Below are 6,000 nucleotides of genomic sequence, written 5' to 3'. Positions count from 1 at the left end.
ATGTGTCTTACTACTGATATCCCTCACATGTTGTAACAGCCTAGGTTAAAAACAATTCATACACCTCCCTCATAAAATGTCTTATAATGGCATATAACAGTGTTTTACATAGACTGACCTCTGGACTGTACAAGGTCACACACATTTTATCCAGCTGTAGCCCTCATATATATGGACGCTACCCCACAATTTGTGTTGGAGTCCACAACATCACTGAAATGATAGCAGGAATGCCAGCACTAAATAATGATAGGCCACTAATTAACAACCTCTTACTGCATGACATCTAGACAAAGCCTGGTATATAGGTGGAGGACAGAGGCTGGAACACAGGGCCACATTTGCAATATTGCTGTTATACACTGTGAATTTCGCTGGTGTTACAGGATTGCTTGCAACATACCCTTACTCAGGAATATGAAGTCAGAAACACAAATGGATGTTATCATGTACTGATAGCACTCAACAGAGAGAATGCCACTGATATGTCAGTGACAAAACCTGTGTGGTGAACAGACAAAACATAACAGCCAACCCTCTGCCCATCATGTGGATAGGCCCACAGTTGACAGCTATGCAGGCAGACTGCATTCCATGCAAAACTATACAAACCCTGTAAAACTAGCAGTATTCAATGCATATAACAGCAATACTCACACTGTCCATAGGTCTGTAACCTTATACAAACATGTAGCTGGCCTGTGTCTGCAAGTTGTGTTGTTGTAAGATGTATTGCTACCTGCTGTCTGTAACACTGCTGTCCACACACAGGAAGGATGTCTTCCATACAGAAAAGGTAAAGGGACAATGCCCACATGATGTAGTCATTTATAGTTGTGGGTTGCCATGACATTGGTAATTGGAAGTACTACACAGCTGACTGCATGCAATTAACAAGTGGTGAACATTGATTGGTGCAGAGGCCATCACCTGATCATGAGCATCACCTACAAAATCCATGGTGCAACCTATTCAAACCAGCTCAATCCCTGTAGTGGAGAGAGAGAGAGAGAGAGAGAGAGAGAGAGAATATACTACAAACCAAACCAAACCAAAATAAAATAAAACAAGGGACATATACAAGTGTACATAGAAGAGAGCACAATACTAAAACAGGTATGTCAAACATGTATGCATGTAACTGAATGTAGTACTTGGTCTGTAATAATGGGATAGATGATGTGGAAAGATTTATATGTGCCATCAAGACTTGTTGCTGCAATGATATCCTGCTGAACAACTGCTATGGACATAGCATCTGGCCCTGTGGTCAGTGGGCCATACCTGTCAGCTGTGCAGATCTGTACAGAATGACAAGATATAAGCCACCATTGTGTGTGTTCTGTACCTCAAGGCATGTACATATCAGTGTGGCAAATAGCTGAAGGTGGAAGTAATGAAGTTGTGATAGACACATGAGTTTCAGACGCCACCACTTTCGGAACAGTTATGTTAATGTGAAATGTATCATGCACAAACTTCATAGGTTTGTAGTAGGTTTATCCACAATCTGTCCCTATATATACCCACCTAAATGTTAGGCTGTGCCCACATGTGACACTCTTCTGTTTTGTAGCAAGGCAAAATACTGCAGCTGTGGAGGAAGGAGAGTTAGAGTGTGTGGACCTGATGTTTGAATGCACTCTAGATATATATATATATATATATATATATATATATATATATATATATATACACACATGTATGTCTACGGATATACAGACACACACACACACACACACACACATATATATATATATATATATATATATATATATATATATATGTATATATATATGTATATATATATATGTGTATATATATATATATATATATATATATATATATATACATACATTTTCACTAGTGTTGAATGACTGTGCTGCACGATATGTTTGAGAAAACATCACACATATCTATACACACACATATATATATATATATATATATATATATATATATATATATATATGTATACAGTTGTAAGCGAGTGCGAAATGGACAGATATGTCTGGTGTGAAATTTATGTTGGGAACACATTGCCCTTTGTTTGTGAAGGTGAGAGTGGGATGTTGGGGAAGGATAGTAGGTATATTTGGGGAGGTAGGTTGGGTTAGAGGACAGAAAATACAGCATACAGGGGTGGTATATGACACTTGGTAGGTAAATACCTTGGATGGGGAGCGGTGTTTGGAAAGTGGAACCCCATGAACCCCCAAATGGAAACAGTGGGACCAAGGTCCCCACCCATGGGTAGTCACCACTACACCTTCATGGCCCTGTAGGTGGCTGAGCTGGAGGCTGAGTAGGAGGAGCATGCGGACCCTGTAATTGTGTATCACAGGCCTCAAGGTGCTGTAGAAGATCCCCCAATTCTCTGGGGAGCTCCCTATGGACCAGACTCTGGACCTGACTTCAGGTGACAGAATCTTGTCTATGTGTGCTTTCTGTGGGGAGACAAGCACCATCCCCTGAGGTGGTTCCACCTGAAGTTAGTGCAGGACGAGCATATGATGAGGTCCCATGGTGTGTCCCAGATGTGTTGTGGCCTAGTAACATGGCCAGATGAGGTGGGAGAGGTGGTTCTGCTGGGAACAGCCTTCCCAAATATGCTATTTTGTCACATTTTTAGAGCATATGTGGGTAGTAATAGTCCACACAATCGACGTTTACTCGAACAAACAGCCAAATTGTACCAAAATAAAACCAGTAAACTAATCCAAGGTACCAATAGACCAGAAGCCAGCTGGAACTGTTTTAAAATCCGATTTAATATAGGCACAAAACACAAAATAAAACACATAAACGCACACTATTACAGCATTTTCGTTTCAAACACTTCATCAGATGTGGGTCTGAGGCAGGTTTACAGATTAAATATCTCACTAATGAACAGACTGACCAATAAAAAACTTTCAATAAAACACCTCATAATACTCATAAATATTAATGAATGAATGTACATGAAAAACTAATGTAAAATACTATTTTTTAAACAATATAAAAGCCTGTGTAAAGACAATGCAAAATGTTGCTTAAAAATTGATTCATAATAATTAATCCAAGTGAAGGAATTTTAAACAAAACTATAACATTAAATAAAGTAAAAAATTGGAACTACATAAGAAATAAATTCAGCACCAGTTTAGAAATGAATATGAAACAATACATTTGCTCTCTCTAGTGGTCAAATTTAAAAAGTGCAAGCCTAGTACAATGAATGCTATTAAAATCTGTTAAAAACATTATTTATTTATTTATTTATTTATTTATTTATTGATATTTGTTAACCGGGTTTGTCCAACTGACCTTGTAGCCCATTTTCAGTGGAGACCCAAGGAGAAAAGCTCTAGTAGTACATTTTTAAACAAGTACAATTTTAAACAATATTGATATAATAGCAGTTATAGCAAAAAAAACATTCACAAATATTGGGTCACATGCATAAAGTTAAAGTTGCATTAAAAAGAAACTTAGTAACATAATTTTACATTGATATAGTTCAATAGGTCAACAATAAAATCTTTTTGTTTGTATAAAATTATGTAAATGCATAGTAGACACATTGGAGAGAGAGGTGTAATGAGGTACTAAGTATGGACCTTTTGAGGGTACATAAAGGGAAGGAAGACTAGGTGGGGTCATGGCACATACAAATATATAAGCATACAAAAAGTTTATTTTATAACTTTGCTGCCCTTAATTTCAAAAGGGGTACAATGGAAGTGCTCTCATTTAAACCTGGAGGAGAGGTGGCTTGTAGTGTTATCTGCCACCAAAGGTCTTTATATTCTATTTTCTCTTCCCATTGTCCCTCTCTAGCTTCTTTTTTAATACCTTCCAAGACAAAACATGTGTATCTAGAACTGACACAGGTTAGCAAATTTTTAAAAAGGTCATTGGTTTCCCTTCTATTCTCTGTGTTGTAGTGGTGTTCGTTTATCCTCCTTTTTAATTTACGTTTGGTTTTTCCTATGTAAAAGGAGTGACATACCTCACACAATGCTAAGTATTTAAGTCCTTTTGATTCACAGTTAAAATAGTCATTGCAAGTTAAAATTACATTTCTACTGTTGTAATGCAGATATGAATTAGTAAAAGTGCTTTTCCTGTGTACCCTTGAATTAAACATATTATTTTCTTTATATATTTCTATGTCCAAATATTGTAATCTTTCATCGGAGACATTATAAGTGAACTTAAGAAATTAGGTAGTTTTATTTAAGAAATCAATAAATTCCTGTATTCTATTCTTAGTATCTATCCAAAACACAGATATCATCCAGGAACCTCCTACAAAAATTCCAACATTTCTTATAACTAGACTTCATTACATATTTTTCCTCCCATTTAGCAAGAACTAGGTTGGCATAAGTGGGCACACTTGCTGCGCCCATTGCTACGCCTCTAACTTGATGGTACAGTTCCCCTTTAAAGTAAATGAAATTGTATTTTACAACTAACCCCATCAAATTGAGGCAAACCAACCTGTCATTCTGGGACATTTCATCCACCTCATAGAGGATTTCTTCTAACATCTGCATTCCTTCAAAATGAAGTATGCTGGTAAATAAGTCAATAACATCAATCGTAATAAAGGTTAATTCTTCCTTAAATAAACCTCCATTGACATCCCTTAGAAGATCCCAGGAATCTTTTAAAATACTTTTTCTTTTCAACCAAATATTCTTTAACTTTGAATCCACAAACTTAGCTAGTGGTAAGGTTTTAGATCCATCAGCTGAGACAATGGGTCTCAGTGGGGTGGGGGGGGGGGTCCATTTCGTTTTTGTATATTTTAGGTATTCCAAAGATTGTAGGGATCTTAGGTTTGTCCACTTTTAAATAATTGTAGGTATTGGCATCTATTAAACATCCAACAACATATCTAAGAGGGCTCCATCTACTCTACTGTAAGAGATGTTGACTTCATTTCTAGAAACACTTTTATATTAGTCTGTGTCCATTAAAATTTCATTCATTTTGCCCTCATATTTTAAGTTCTCCATCAATACCATCCCTCCTCCTTTATCCAGTTTCATCACCCTTATATTATTATTCAGCTTAAGCTCATCCAGTACCGCTCTTTCACTTGTACTAATGTTATTTTTATGTCTAACTTTTGGGATGGCTTTTCTGATTTCACTTTCTAAAATATGTTAAAAATTTTTGATCTGGGGATGCAAAGGGGGGTTGAATGTACTTTTCCTCCTAACTGATTTGTTTGTATTATTCTTTTGAATGAATAAAAGACCTAGATTTATTTTTCTAGTAAATAATTTCACATCAATTAAGGTTTTAGTTAAGTCTCATTTTCTTGAGGGTATAAATTTCAAGCCTTTTGATAACAGGCTAAAATGTTTATCTTGTAAGTCAATATGACTAAAATTATAAATACTATATTTTTTGAAAATTTGAATTTGTTGATTTCATCTTGCCAAATGATGTCATTTCTTTCCTCTAAGTCAGGGTGGTGTGTATCGGTACACTCTAATACCCCTTCCCATTCTTCCCCCTTTCTGAAAATTCTGCTGTGGGTAGAAATTACCATTCATGTTTCTAATTGTTTCAGACCTTCTTAGGGGTTCTTCATCACCAAAATTATCTAATTCATTTACCTGCTCACCTACCTGTGCATTACTTTCTACATTTTCATCCACCATGTTGTCCAAATTCCACTCATGATTTCTTCCAAAATCAAGTCTATTGTGTGCTTTTGGCTTGGGATAGCTGATGTTTTTATATTCATACATGTCCCTCTCCAGTTTTTTTTTATTTTTCTCATTACTAACTCTTCACAATTGGAATCAACATCTTCCCTAATGAAAAAGTATTTTTCTTTTTCACTAGGTATAGTAAAAAATAGGTAATTTTTTATCTGTTTATTTAGTGTTTCAGTCTCCCTGTTAATAATTTCCTTCTGTCTGTCATTATATTTAACCATAGCCTTTAAAACATCCAAACCACACCTGTTAAAAATTTCTAAAAGTTCTTTATAAT

The sequence above is a fragment of the Protopterus annectens genome, chromosome 3.part1, assembly GCF_019279795.1.
Source record: "Protopterus annectens isolate FY-2018-M chromosome 3.part1, PAN1.0, whole genome shotgun sequence".
Taxonomy (NCBI): domain Eukaryota; kingdom Metazoa; phylum Chordata; order Ceratodontiformes; family Protopteridae; genus Protopterus; species Protopterus annectens.
Note: the sequence above shows the minus strand (reverse complement) of the source record.